Source organism: Oreochromis aureus, linkage group 16, assembly GCF_013358895.1.
Source record: "Oreochromis aureus strain Israel breed Guangdong linkage group 16, ZZ_aureus, whole genome shotgun sequence".
NCBI classification, from domain to species: Eukaryota; Metazoa; Chordata; class Actinopteri; order Cichliformes; family Cichlidae; genus Oreochromis; species Oreochromis aureus.
Genome location: NC_052957.1, coordinates 21,689,547 through 21,703,942, shown reverse-complemented (window position 1 = coordinate 21,703,942; position 14,396 = coordinate 21,689,547). Strand labels below are relative to the sequence as shown.

The window sequence follows — 14,396 nt, the reverse complement described above, 5'->3', positions numbered from 1 at the left end:
ACTGAGCAGAAATGGACTTCCTTTGACAAAGACGATTTCTCACATGCTGTATACATATCAAAGTGACATAAACCCTGATAACTACTATCAATACATGAGCCACACATCTCTTGCAAAGTATTTTTGGGTTAATACTTCAACACCCCCCACCCCACCCCTTCCCATGTGTGAATAGACATTATAAAAGCAGGCCCCAGTGGCACATGTTTAAAGGTACATTAAGAGAGCACATCAATTGTAGATGACATAATCCCCAGTCCTCTTTTCAGTCGCTCTCTCACTTCCTTAATCTCTCCGTTCTTTAACCCTCATCTTCTAAGAGGCTGAAAGCTCCCTTCATCTTCTCCTCAAGCTAGCAGAGAAACCGCGAGCTGCCTGGGGAGAGAGGGAAAAGAAGAGGTATTACTGAAGTCTGATTAAATTAACACTGTGATGCAGATTTCTTGCCTTTTCCTCCCTCTTGTCATCTTATCCGACTGTGTGTTGTGAAAATTAGATGAACTTGTTACATGAGGGTCCACGTATGTGCAATGTGTGTTCGTGCGTGCGGGCACACGCACCTCTGCTTTTTAATTAATTACTCTTGTCGGTGTCATTAGCAGGCTCCATAACTCCTGATTTGCATTGGTGTCTATGATAAATAAATAAATATTAGATAACACAAGCTAATAAAAGACTGGAGTGTTCCATTCTTCACACACACACACACACCCCACCCCTTTAACCTATTGTAACCCCCCAACCTTGCCCGGCTCCCCCCAAGGCAGAAAGCAGAGCAATCCCCTGTAGAAGTACTTTAATTACAACGTTTCCACATCCAAATAACTAGTGGTTTACATAAGTCCCGCACGAGCTGCTCACTATTCAGAAACTATTCTTGCTATATCCCGGTCTCCCCCCTCTAATACAAATGCTGCTGAACAATGTGTGACCTCCCACAATGCACATGATGTAAGTTAAAGTAAAAATGAAAAGTTCACTTTGTCCAAGCTTACATCCAATTTACCTCCTTAAATGTGGACTGAATTCCAGCTCAGGCACTGATTAAATTCCATCTATTTGAGGCTAATTAATCATTTCCATTGTGTCCAATATTGTCATAAGAAAGGTGCTTAGTTGACACTCTAATTCATGAAATGTGGCACCTCTCGTCTACTGCGATCAGTACAATATACCAACAGTAGCAAGAAATAGACTCTAGTTCAATGGAGATTATTAATTATACTCAATATAGATATTGACAGAGACAAAGTATATGAAGATGATCATATATATGGAAGCTAACTGGAAATATAACAAATTACAGTTAAAAATCATGGTCTGAAGACCTTTTTTGGGGATCACATGTCCATAACTTTAAAACGTAGTTTACCAAACGGGAATACACAAACAATCACAAATTTTGTCTTGTATGTACTCAAGAGGCAGGAATCAAAATGTTCTTTCCTCCACTGAATTTTGCAGCATCCCCTCATATCACATTTGATCCTAATTTATCCCCCCAAAAAAGGACATCGTATGGAAATTGTGCAATTTTATTACTTCTGCCCGTTCAGTGCCTGAACCAATGCCATTGTCCTGCTTCTTCTTCATTGACCCCATCCTGCCTCTACCCATCTGCTCCAACAAGGTGATGTTTATCTCCAGCAGGAGGAAATTAAAGCCTTGCTTCATGAGCAGCAGATATGCAAATCTTATACAGTGCAAATAGATTGCGAAGCTCACACAACGGACAGTGGCGTATTGGGACACCCATTGAGCCCCAGTGATTTGAAATCCAAATCAAGACATGCGGAATTACAAGACACACATGGGCTTTCTGGGAAAAAAAGAAAAAAAATCTGCACGTTGAGATATTAAGGGAAATAAATAGACGAGAAGATGAAGAATTAATGTTGGAGTGAAAATTAAAAAAAAGAAAGAAAAAAAAGCCAGATTATTTATTCAGCTGCTCCGTCAGTGTAGATATGTTTTAATAACTTTTGTTCAACCACAGGTGAATGCTTATCAGAAGCCATGACACACACACACACACACACACACACGAGAGAGAGCATGGAAATACACTCCTCTGATATCACCATTAAATGGGATATGTATTTTCTTGAACTCACAAAATTGGAAAGTAATAGTGGCCATGCAAAATGCCTTGCAGTTGTGGAGTATGTAATTTTGATATGCATTAGTGTTATTGTCAGGCAGGGTGTATGGGCTGTTTCCCTGTGTGATTGCAGGTCTGGCTTGTATTGTGGGAGGGAAGCAGACAGGAGAAGATAGTATTAAACCTGTCCTTGCCATTCCAATCTGTCTGCATGTTTCTCTTTATCATTCTGCAGTTTCTATCCACTTACGCTATAATTAAGTTTCCTGACCCCTGCCTTGCAGCCTTAACTAGGCATTGGGAAATATACAGCCACTGCAGATCTCTTGCCTGATGTGCTCTCTCTCTCTCTCTCTCTCTCTTTCTTTTCCCTCCCGCCTCCCTCTCTTGTCTCCTTCCCTGTTTCAGAAAATCTCTCTCCCACCGTCTCCCTCATTCTCTCTCTGAGTCTCCATGGCACTATAATGGAATAAGAATTATTAATCGAGTAATTGTGTGGAACACATTAGTTTGCACTGAATTTCTCTCATTTTCGATGCTTGATTATCAGGCTGTTGGACAGACTCTACCCTCTCCCTTCACGTCTATACCCACCACTCTCCAAACACATAATAAATGCCCACACACACATACACACACACACACACACACACACACTGGGCTGGACCACACTTTTCTAACCGTATAATCTCTCCCTTTTTATCATGCACATACTTGGACACACGCACATACACAGTGGACTGAAGCGTGTGTTTGCGTCACACCTGATGCTTAATGTTTGCGAGGCGGAGAAGCGAGAGCCTTCTGGTGATGGGAGAGTTTTGTAATGTCCCTTTAACCTTCAATCTGTCTCATAAAAAAGTCAAACATGCAGAAAACAACCTCTAGCATATGTACAACTTTAAATTACAAAAACAGAAGGGGGGGGGGGGGGGGAATGCCTAAAAGCCAGACACAGACGTGTTGGCAGTAACACCCATCATAAAAACCCCACTTCAATCATAATTAGTCTAATTAATTTAAATCAGTGTTGGATGCCTATCTAAATACAGTGACAACATAAAATGAACATCCACCCTGCAGCACATAGCCTCAGCCTATACGTTCCCATAGTGAAACACACCCTCGTAGGATTAGAGCAGAAGAATAGGGGGATTATTATTTCATGACCTTTCAATCCGCTGCCTGTCAGGTTGAACTAAAGCCATATATGCTGCTGGAGGACTAATCTCCTTCTCTCTTTGTGTCCGCAAGGGATGTGTCATTTCTTTATCCCCTCTATCCAGATTTAGTCCATAAAATAAACTTCCTAGCCTGATCTGATAAGAAGCCATCTCCTTACCGGGATAAGGCTGTGGTGCCTCGTCTCCCTGCTTCCCCATAGCCGTATTTTTGGGTGTCAGATAACTCAGACGGGGATGGGAACAGTCAGGAAATGCCACTTTGTCTGTCTGGGAGCAGGTGACAACAAAAACGACAGTGACTCTGATTAGAAAACACCCCCACCCCACCCACCCATCACCCCGGCACAACCACCACTCTCCATTTTCCTTTCTCTCTTTCTAAAACTACCAAAAATCACATATTATCAACACTTGCTAGGCAGTGCGTTAAACACAAATAAATTGATGTTTGCAGGCACACGGACACAGACATGACACGCCAGACTCGCTGCATCACAGACGCACTCGTGATTATTTTGTTATCACTTCATCTTCATTTGGTAAGTCATCACTGATTCAGCTGTCAGCCTGGACCAAGATCTGCTGATCTGACCATTGCTGCCTGCCCCCATTCTGTCTCCTGTTTCCTTCCTCCCTGTGCTATTTTTCTTAATTATTTAATGGGCGTAAATCATGTTTCACCAGCTTCCTTAAAGCCACCACACTATTTGACATGGATATTATTCTACATGCTTGCAGTGCTTTTATGAGGCACTCACTCCCCCCGAAGGTCACAACCTACAGGTGGCACAAATGAGCAATAGGGTTTGCGGGGGAAAGAGGTTTGATGCATCCAGTAAAGCAGTAAAGCACATATATGTAAAAAAAAAATGCTGTAAAATTGCTTTGGAAGTGGTTTTGATGCTGCATCTGAAAAAAGGAATCAATTTTGTCATTAAAAAAAAAAAGTTTTCTTTTAAATTACAACTAAGAGGTACGAGGTGGCCATGTCTAATCACAGACTAAACAAAGGCATTATTAGTCCACACTGCACAGGCTTTAAGATTAAAATTCTCCCGAAAATAGCAGAAGGAAACACATAAACCAGAAATAAAATAAATGCTTGGAAGTGGAGGTGGGGGGGACGGGGGGTCATCGCGTCCCGCTGTGCAACAATCAGCAGCAGAGTCGATTTTCAGCAATTAAATATCAGGAAACATAAGCAAAGATTTGGACTTGAAGCAACAATTTTTAAAGTGTGGGGGGAAAAAGATGAAGGAAAGAACTCTATTAGGCCAAAAATAAATAAATATTTTTATGCTGTCTGATTATGTAAATATCTCAAGGTCTCCATCTTGTTTTTACAGATTTTTATCCCCCTATTATATATTCAAGGTTTTTTTGTTTTTTATTTTTTTATTTTTTTTTTTGCCTGATAAAAATATTCGACAGAGTCTGTTTCTTCCGTTAAAAAGACTGTTAGGACCCCTGCAAGTGACCAGTCCCCCCATCATCACCACCACCACCACCAAAGTGTAAGTGTTGCAATTCATTGTCAACCAGGGCCACGCTGAAATGCCCTTCTGCTATGGACCTCTCGCGGTGGCCGGAGCACCTGTTCACCGGCGCCTGTTGATTTCAGGACACTGTTCCTATACACGGCATTATGGCTCTGATTGTTACGGAGGAATGTTTGTGCTTGTCCACAAAACGGGATCTCCAACACGGGCTGCAGTGTCGCCTCCAACACGACACCACCGGGGAAAAAAGGGGGGAAAAAAACAGGTGCATTTACGGAAAGCAGTGGCTATTTATGCGCACTGTGGCACCAAATTGCTTAAAATAAGCGGACACGAATGAAGAGGGGAAGAAGAAAAAAAAACTCAATGCTATCATAAAAGAGACAAAAATGTCTCTTTTAAAATGTCACAGTTGTGGTGATAAGAATCTGAGGATGCAGGGAGGACTTTGGTGAGAAGTGACTAATTACCCTGTGGACCGTCCTGATAGTGGAGAATAATTAGAATCACACAAAAGACCCCAAAGCAGCATCTGAATAACAAGAGCAACATTTTCAATAGAAAATTTAATTTGATTTTGTTGCGAGTTCCCTCCGTGCACTCGAAAGGGAAACTGAGAGAAAGCATATAAGAGGAGAAAGGGAAAAACACACACGCACACACGCGCAAGATAGAGAGAAAAACGTCTTCCCGGGACGTTTTTTTTGTTTTTTGTTTTTTTTAAGAAGAAAAAAAAGCTGACAAAACCCACGGAAGGCAGAAAAAAAACCAAGTGCACGGCCTACACGGTGGCTTATATATTCACAATTAGAGCGATTAGATAGGAAGCATTCATTAAACACGGATTAAATAAAATAACCTGGTTTATTTTGAAAGCAGCAGCTAAAACTTTTGTCATTATTTGGCCCCGTTTGATAAGAAAATTAATCAAATATTACAAATTATGTAAATAAAAATGTTATCTGTTGCAGAATTCTTTATATCATAATGACAGCCTTAAATGGAGAATTTAAGGCTGTCCCTTATTATGGAGAATTTTAACCTGTTTGTTTTTTTGTTTTTTTTAAACTGCCAGAATCAGCAGTGAAATAATAAATAGCACATATAGGAGAATTTAAGGATTTGAAGGCCAAACACAGGAGCGCATTAATTGCTTCCTAAATTTTGTTATGTGAATATAAAAATATAGCTGTTAAATAGGAGCTGCACTTAAAAAAAATTAACACAGCATCATAAGTACAATTTGCAATCTGGATGGTAAAATAGAAATGAAGCAGAAACTGGTGAAATCGATGACAGATTGCACAAAAAAAACTGTTCTCCAATCATTTTCCAAAGCCTTTTCTGCATGGCCTATATAGATGGGCATATGCTAACTATTATGTAGGCCATATTACATGCAAATGGTGTAAGAGTGCTTTAGAAGATTAGAAGATAGACACCCGGCCCGCAGTGGGCTGAGAGGAGTGGGCTCTCCTCCAAGACTGTGTCCTATCTCCTCAGGACTGAAAAAGCATCCTAATCCTTTACCTTTCATAGTGATCTAAAGCCGATTTAAAACTGTCACTACCCTAGTTTGTGTTTATTTCATGTTCATCTGCAGCTCAAGGCGATACTCTGCACACCCACTTATGACATGAGCAAAAAGATGTGTGCATATATGTGTGTGTGTGTGTGTGTGTGTGTGTGTCTCAGAGGAGAAGAGAGAGCAAGACTGCAAAACATAACGAGAAACTGAGAGAGAGCGAGAGAGAGAGAGGGGAAGGGCGTGTACAGCTAACTGACCAGTGGATGAAGAAGTGGCCATTGTGTGCGTGTGATCTGACTGCACTAATTATTTTCCTTTTCAGGTGCTCAGATTTTGTCCTTTGAGGCTCAGACATCCACCTCTTATTTCATGCGTTGTCTAACAAAACCAAGCAACTCAGCTTGAATTCGCTTCCAAAAATACACTCTCCCACACAAACAGATAGTCCAGAAGACAGATGCGTAAACACAGTCTCTCTCTGTCTCACACCCACACACACACACAGACACGCACACAAGCACAGGTATACACACTCAATAACACAAACCATTGACCGCTGAGCCGGCAGGCCTACAGGCATACCGCCTTCCTCTTCTCTCCCTCCTGCTCCTCAAGGCCTTACTGTATTATTCTGTAAGCAGCAAGAGCCCAGCATTGACAGAGCTAATCACTGGAGGCAAGAGCTCTCTCTCTCTCTCTCTCTCTCACACACACACACACACACACACACACACACACACACACACACACACACACACACACGCAGAATGATTGACACACAATGGCAGCGAATCTATGCAGTGCCCCCCTGTCTTGCTTTTTGCTTTCTCTCTCAGCTGAAAAGACAAGGGGGGAGGTGAGTATGATGTGTGTGTCTATGCTGTGCATGTGTGTGTGTTAGTGGTGGTGCTGAGGTGGGGGGGTGTTACAAGCAGTGATGTCCAACAAACCGAAACACAGCCAGAAGAGAAGTGAAGACGGCAAAAGATGAGCCTGTGACTAATGCTGTTGCTATCCCTACTCCTAATCCGCCCCACTCCGTTAGGTGCAGTCTGGAGAGAGTCTCAACCCCTCTCATATGAATATGATCCCTGTGCTGGCTGAAGCCCAGCGAACCACTGATCCTGTTATCATCTCGCTGGTGAGAAAAAGAGAAGAAAGGGAGAGACAGAGAAAAAGAGCTTTGTTTGTTATTTACGCAGGCCTCCCGTGTCCCATACTCCCAACTCTATATTTCTCTATAATTTTCAGCCTTAAAAATCCTCGACCAATAATATGGTATTTACATAACAGGTAATAGAGCCGGGCTGCCCGGTAATTGTAAGGTTTTCGGTCCAACCCTCCTGGCTTTCGCACATAAAAGAGAGAGAAACTGAATATATGAACACTGTATTTTTTCCAAACGTGTTGACAGAAAGTTGAAGAGAAAGTTGCTATTTTGCCGTTTTATTGCAGAATCAGTCCTGTCCACGGTGACTTGGTGGCAAAACAGAAATCCACTGGGCAACATTTTTAAGATATGAGTAAATCAGCGGTGAGCAGCGTCTTTCTTTGTCAGGCATTTGTAGCTGGACAATGACACAGAAAGCAATTATGGGAGTTCGGGAAATCCTCCTTCAGAGGAATTTGACATCTTCTCTTCCTGTCAGAGATTTACTTTTAGAAAAATTAGATCCAAAGAAATGTCCACATATTTTTTCACCTTAAAGCTTCAAATGCTGTATACAGCTATTAGAATGTATGCTGCTTGCTTTTTTCTCAAGGAGTGTATTATCAGTCACATTACATATGTAAGACCAGGACTATTAATGACTACTGAATGTATTTTTAGTGTGTTTGTGTTTTCTGTATTCTTGTTGATGCAGAAAGATAAAGATTCAAAGTGAACTAAACCCCAAATTTCCAGAATTCTGTTGTTGTAGGGTTGAAATGCATCGACAAAGTTATTTACTCAAGTTGTGAGCAAATTCCTGATGGCCATATGAGTTATGCCCAGAAACTTATCATTAAAACTACTAAAGTTGCCACTGAAATTGTAATTTTACAACTATAGTTAAATTACAATGTAAAGTATTTACCATCAGATTGTTTGTGCTACTACTAAATTTAGACACGTCCATTGCAAAGATGCAGATCACTTATGTAAAAATATCTTCGTTAACATCGTGACAATAAGGTTTTTGCCAAACACAAGCAAATCCCACAATTGATGTAACACGATCCTGATTTATTTAGTGTTGTTTTGACAATTTGCGGCCAGTTGTTATCTGGCTGACATGTGCTGGTTGCCCAAGGTGACAGGAAGTGGTGTAGTTAATTAAAGAGTGGACAGCACTCCAGACTCCACTCACACACTCCTGGTATTGTCATAAGCACCACTCCTACCACACACTCCCTCAAGAGTCATTTTCCTCTGTTTCTTAGGACATAGAGGGCCGTGCCATGCCCTCCAGGGCACTGAAGCACTCTCTGGTGAGTCTCTTATGGACATGTGAATGCACGGATGCGTGCGCAGTCTGCAGTCGCCATCTCTGCATAGACTCGTCCAGATAGCCAGCAGATAACACTTTCAATTCAGTTTGATATTATCGTTTTTCTTTTCTTGGAGAAATATGAACCTGTCACATGGGGCGCCTTACAGATTTGTTACATAGTTCCACGGTAGATAAATCCAACAATAGAGGCCAAGGCCTTGCCCCCCTCTGCATGGACTGTTAGCAAAGTTGCGGTGCTAATCAGTAGGAGAGGATCACATCTGGTCTGACAGCAGCTGCATCACTGTTTAGAGGAGCTGCCAGTGTGAGAAACACACCGGTCGATTCTCTTTTCTCCCTGGACAGAGTGGGTGTTCTTCTCATTCATTTCTTCTTTCTCAGTCCTTTTCTTTGAGCTAGCCAATTAACCTGGGAGCAGTGCACTAATGAGTTCCCTCTGGTGGCTCTGCGCCACTCTATGGAAAAGAGGGAAGAGCAGGGTGAGCAGAAAGGGGAAAGAAGAGAGGGGTCAGCGAGGGAAAGCTTGGGACTGCATGGGGGAGTGGGGGTTACAGACATGGCAGAGGCAGAGGGGGGTAAGAGTTTTGAGAAAAGGGTGAAGAAGGGCTGATAAAAGGGTGAGGAGAGGGGAGGGGCGAGAACAGAAAGGTTCAGGGCAAGGAAAATATGGGATGGGTTGATGCAGGAGGAGAAGGGACAGAACACCATCCAGTTGGCCACTACGGGCCTATCACCAAGACATTGTCAGCCAGACAATGGGCTTATCAGCCTCCTTTTCACACCAGTCTGATTAACTGGGAGGAATGGGAGGAAGAGGAGGGGAAGGGAAAGGGTACGTCCTTGTACCAGCCCAGTAAATGTCAGAGAATGGGCCAGGCCCCGGGACTAGCCTCATGGATTGAGTATACATCACTGAGAAAATGGGAACAGTTTAAAACCCACTGTAAAACCCACATCTTCCCCATATGTGTGTTAACTGTGGAGGGAGATGCGTCTGTAATAAATCTACAACCTTTGTAAATGCATCTCGCCAGCCAGATTAGCAAGGAAGCGATAAGCACCTTGGAGCACCATTAGCTAAATCAGTGTGTGTGTGTGTGTGTGTGTGTGTGTGTGTGTGTGTCATCAGTCACATAAGCACCATAAAGCAGAGAAAGGTCCAAGATTAGTAGATGCTAAGTTTAGAGAGAGTGGAAATAAGAAATGTTAGAAAATAGCAAGTGATGTGCAAAAATTTAAAAAATGAATTGTTGCTCAAACGAATCAGCAATGCACACATTCACATGACTGATCTGAAATAAAACTGGTGCATACTGCAAAACTTTACAAGGCACACCAAATCACAAAGGCCTAAACATTAAAAGAAAGCACGTCTTCTCAAATATGATCGTCTGTTTGCAACCTCTGGATTATTGTGAGTACATATTTGGGAGTGGCCCTAACACATATTTGATCACACTGCCTTGCCTGCCAGCTGTACTTTTGAAGCTTGGTGAGAGCCGTGTGAAACAAATGACTAAGAGCAGGCTGGAGCAAAATTGTTTGTGACATTGTTCAATTAGTCTCCCGGGATATTGATCCCAGCTTGTTTGTTTACTTGCTTACTGCTTCCCATTTGTATGGCCTCAAGAACCATCTGTCACAGAGAAAGCGAGTGACTGAGTGAGATAAGGCGGGTAGAAGGTGACGGTGAGGCAGGAAGAACGATTTGCAACATGACAGCAGAGATGGCAAAACTTCTGAGCGCAGTCTTAATAATATATAGGAGGAAATAAGTATGGCAGAGAGATCCTTTACAGCACATTGCTTGAAATGTTCTCCAAAGTAAAGCTTTTATAGAAATTTTAAAAAAAGAAATCCTAAACCAAATGATACCAGTTCAGTGGGGAGTGTTATAAAACCAATGCTTGGAGCAACAAGTGGTTGTAGTCTTCTTGTTCTTCATTTCCTTCTTTTTTTCCCTCCTCCATTTCTTTCTTTTTTTTTCAAAAGAAAGGATGCAGTAATTAGAGGGTAGACCAGGTGGAAGTACACAACTCAAGAGCCCCAGCGCTTGCTCGCCCTCTCCTTCACAGGAAGATGGGGAGAGGGGAGAAGATGTGGAGGAGGGTAGAAGAGGGTGAACGTGACTGGAGAGGAGAAAGTGGCAGAAGAATACAGCTAGGTAAAAAAAAACACAAAAAAAACGGGAAGAGGGGGAGCAACAGCCGGGCTTGGGAGCATATTGGGTCAAAGAAAATAAAACGTGTCATTTAGCCAAAGAAAGAAGATGAGAGCAGTGTGCACGCCGAGGGGTGGGGGCGAGAGCTGGGATGGCTGGACGAGGTGAAGGGGGAGGTAGAGGCGAGGTTAGCTGTTAAATAAGGTGGGGGTCATAAGAGAGGGGGTGGATGCCCACCGTGATACAAATGAGGGACTGCAGGCAGGGGGGGCCACCCACAGTACAACTTGGCCAACAAAGGTGCTTCTGTCTTGGCCTCCCTCCTCCACAGACCTCCTTGAGAGGACAGGATTCCATTAGCAAGCTGCAGAACCTGGGGTCTATTCAACCGCCCGTCCAGGCCTGACTGTGGGCGAACATACAGACACACACGCACATGCACGCATGCACAATGACCCACACACGTGCTCATGGAGCACACATGCATGCACTCATTCACAGTCACTCACTAACACACATCCACAACACCGCTAATTAATCCTCAGATTACCCAGCCAATTATTACCACACTTGTACTAATTAGAAATTATTTAAAGCATTTCCCAATTAGGGTTTACATGCTCAGTTGGGCAGGAGTCTGCCTCAATAAACCAACTGGTTTTAGTGTGGGGGGGAATGGTAAGCTCATTCATATACACATGTATTTTGGTGTGCACTCTCTCTCTCTCACACACACGCACGCACAAATACATGCATTTCAGGATCTGACTGTGGTAATCAGGCCTTCTCAACGAGCCCCTCTGTTAGGACGAGGGGGATGAGGACAGACAAGAGGAAGAAAGAGAAAGAAATAAAACAACAAAAGACATGCTCCTTCAGTGCTGCTGCAATACTGTAGGCCGCTCTTGTTAGGGCTGGGGACAGTGATTAGGAGAGGCCACAATAAGACCCGCCAGGAAACACATGCCAATTAGGTTACCAGGAGAACCACGGGCCCACATCACTATGGGAAACCCACTAGTCTCCACACTGCAAGGCCCAGAGGCACACATATGCACACTCACAGGCACCTACGGCACATCCCCTACTATTTTGATTACATTATGACTTGAATAAGAAGAAGGCGAGGGGAAAACATGAAGGTGCAAAAGAAGACAAGACAAAATGATGGTGTTAAGGTAAAAGGAAAAGCAGCTGTTTGATTAGAGGAATAAACTTTAAGTTTAAGGGGTTTTGTAGTTATTCTCTAGTTTGTCTCCTTGTGTTTCTTAGTATTTCCTCTTGTCTGCTGCATCTTCTTATTTGTGTCTCTAATTCCTCTTTTCCACTAGGACCTTCTCAGCTGGACTCGCTTCAACCACTCTACTCGGTTTCAGTCATTTTACATTACAACTGAGTACCACCCGAATGTGCTTGGGGTCATTAAAGCAATGCGGTGGAAAGTCCCGTGATGTCATTTGTATGTGACCAAACACAACAGAAAAATAGAAGACAGTGGAAGACTAACTCTGACCCTGCTGCTAAGCTGATGGCAAGCATCTGGACCTGGTTGTGAAGTTTTTTCCTTCATTGCTGGGTTTCAAAAATGGCGTTTTTGATTTTAGGGAAGGAGTTGCTCTCACGACTCACTGAGTGACGCCACCGATCGGCCAATTAGTGGCATGTAGTCTGATGACGTCACATTTTTTGGTTGGACTCAGATTGCTCTGCACTCCGGCCCAGTAGGTAACAAAACTACCACCTAATGGAAAACTCTAAAATCCCCAAACCAAAAACTGCAGTCAAGTTGAGCTGAGCCAAGCCAAACTGAGTAGGTTTTAGCGGTAAAGGCCTATCAGGTTATTTTAGTCATTTCCTGTTTTATTTTGATAGTCACTTCCCTTGTGTTTCAGGTGATTCTACATCCTGTCTTTGCCCGTTTCCCAACTTTATGATGTCTTCCCTTCTAAGATTAATTTCATGTTTTCTTAGCTCCTCTTATAAATTGCCTTGTGTATTTGTTCCCACCTCTCTACGTCCTCACCTTTTTGTTCAGTTAAAAGTTGTCCTGTTTAACCTCACCTGGCATCCAGCATTCTTTGGGTCCTAATCTCAACAAGGCTGCGCTTTTACATTCCTGCTGTCGATTAAAAGTTTACCTTCGAGTCAGCGCGCAGCTTTCAGCGAGGCAAAGATGAAGGCAGAACAAACAAGGGAGTGAGAAAGAGAAGAAAAAACACTTGGGCTCCAGTGGGATAGCAGGAGTGCGACTTCAGGGAGAATTATTACCAGATCGAATTACAGGCTCATCCATGAGTGACATGTAAGCCTCAGATACACACTCAAATGTTTACAGCACCGATATTTGCTCAAGCACGATGTTATCAGGCCTCGATGTAATACTCAAGGCTTTTGTTCTGACTTGCGTGGCAACATTCACCATGTCTGCAGATGCAATAACCAAGAAGAAGATAGCAGCGGCACAATGTTTGGCAGCAGTGTTGTCCCGAGGAGCTGTGACATGACCCAGGCAGAACAGAGAGAAAACTCACTCTGGAGTCTTTGCGCTGATGTGATGATGGCTGAGATGTTGATTAATGCGCGCAGTCCCTGTTATTAAATAAACAGGGTGAATACACAAAATATATTGAATAAATTAGAGCGTGAACTGATCTCCACTGCGACATCCAGCTCATTAGAATGCATGAGGAAACGATGTTCTGATTGCGACAAGAGTCACTTATTAAGCCATGTTTGTCCCCCGCCAGAGCACCACTCCCTGCACTCCCCCATCCCTCCCCCTTTCTCCCCCCGAAACACCTTACCCCCTCTTGCCCACCACACAATCCACACCAAATCCCTCTCTCTCCCGCTAAATACTCCCCGACTTAACTTCCCCTTCCCAGTGGACATCGGCAACAAACCACTAACCCTCTCTTCTCTTTACCTCACCTCCCTCCCACCCCCCCTTTCCGCCCTTAATTTTCCTCCACCTCCTCCCCCTCCTACTTCTCCTCCGCTGGGATCTGTGTCATCATTTTAATTAATTTCTAATCAGGCGAGAGTAAACTAATCAGGGAAGGCGTTAAACAATGACAGCTCTGCCTGCTCAGCCTCACACTGGGGGCTGCCATGACTGTTCTGCATTGCTGAGAAGAACTGCACACCGATAAACAACTCAGTGTAGATGTGGCTATCTGCGTTCATCTTCTCTCTCGCTCACATGTTAATAAGCAGTATACTGCATCATATATATGGCCTGCTTCTAGACTTGGACACGAGTTGAGGACTTGATTGGTGCAAGATTAAATTACCGTTCACTTTTGTACGATTACTTTCATATTCATCTTTGTGCATAGATTTGTGATTGAATAAACATATCAGTTCAAGGACACGTGATGGAAATGCATGTAAATGATCAGAATGGACAAATAAATAACCTAACCCTG

General features: G+C 43.1%; 1 long non-coding RNA gene across 1 annotated transcript in view; it reads right to left on the bottom strand.

The window, feature by feature from the left end:
* Positions 1-251: 251 nt before the first annotated feature.
* The window catches only part of LOC120433569, a 37,334-nt gene continuing 23,189 nt past the window's right edge, over positions 252-14,396 (bottom strand). Inside the window, exon 3 of the long non-coding RNA XR_005608622.1 lies at positions 252-375. This is a non-coding gene — a long non-coding RNA (uncharacterized LOC120433569). The remainder of the gene's footprint in view (positions 376-14,396) is intronic.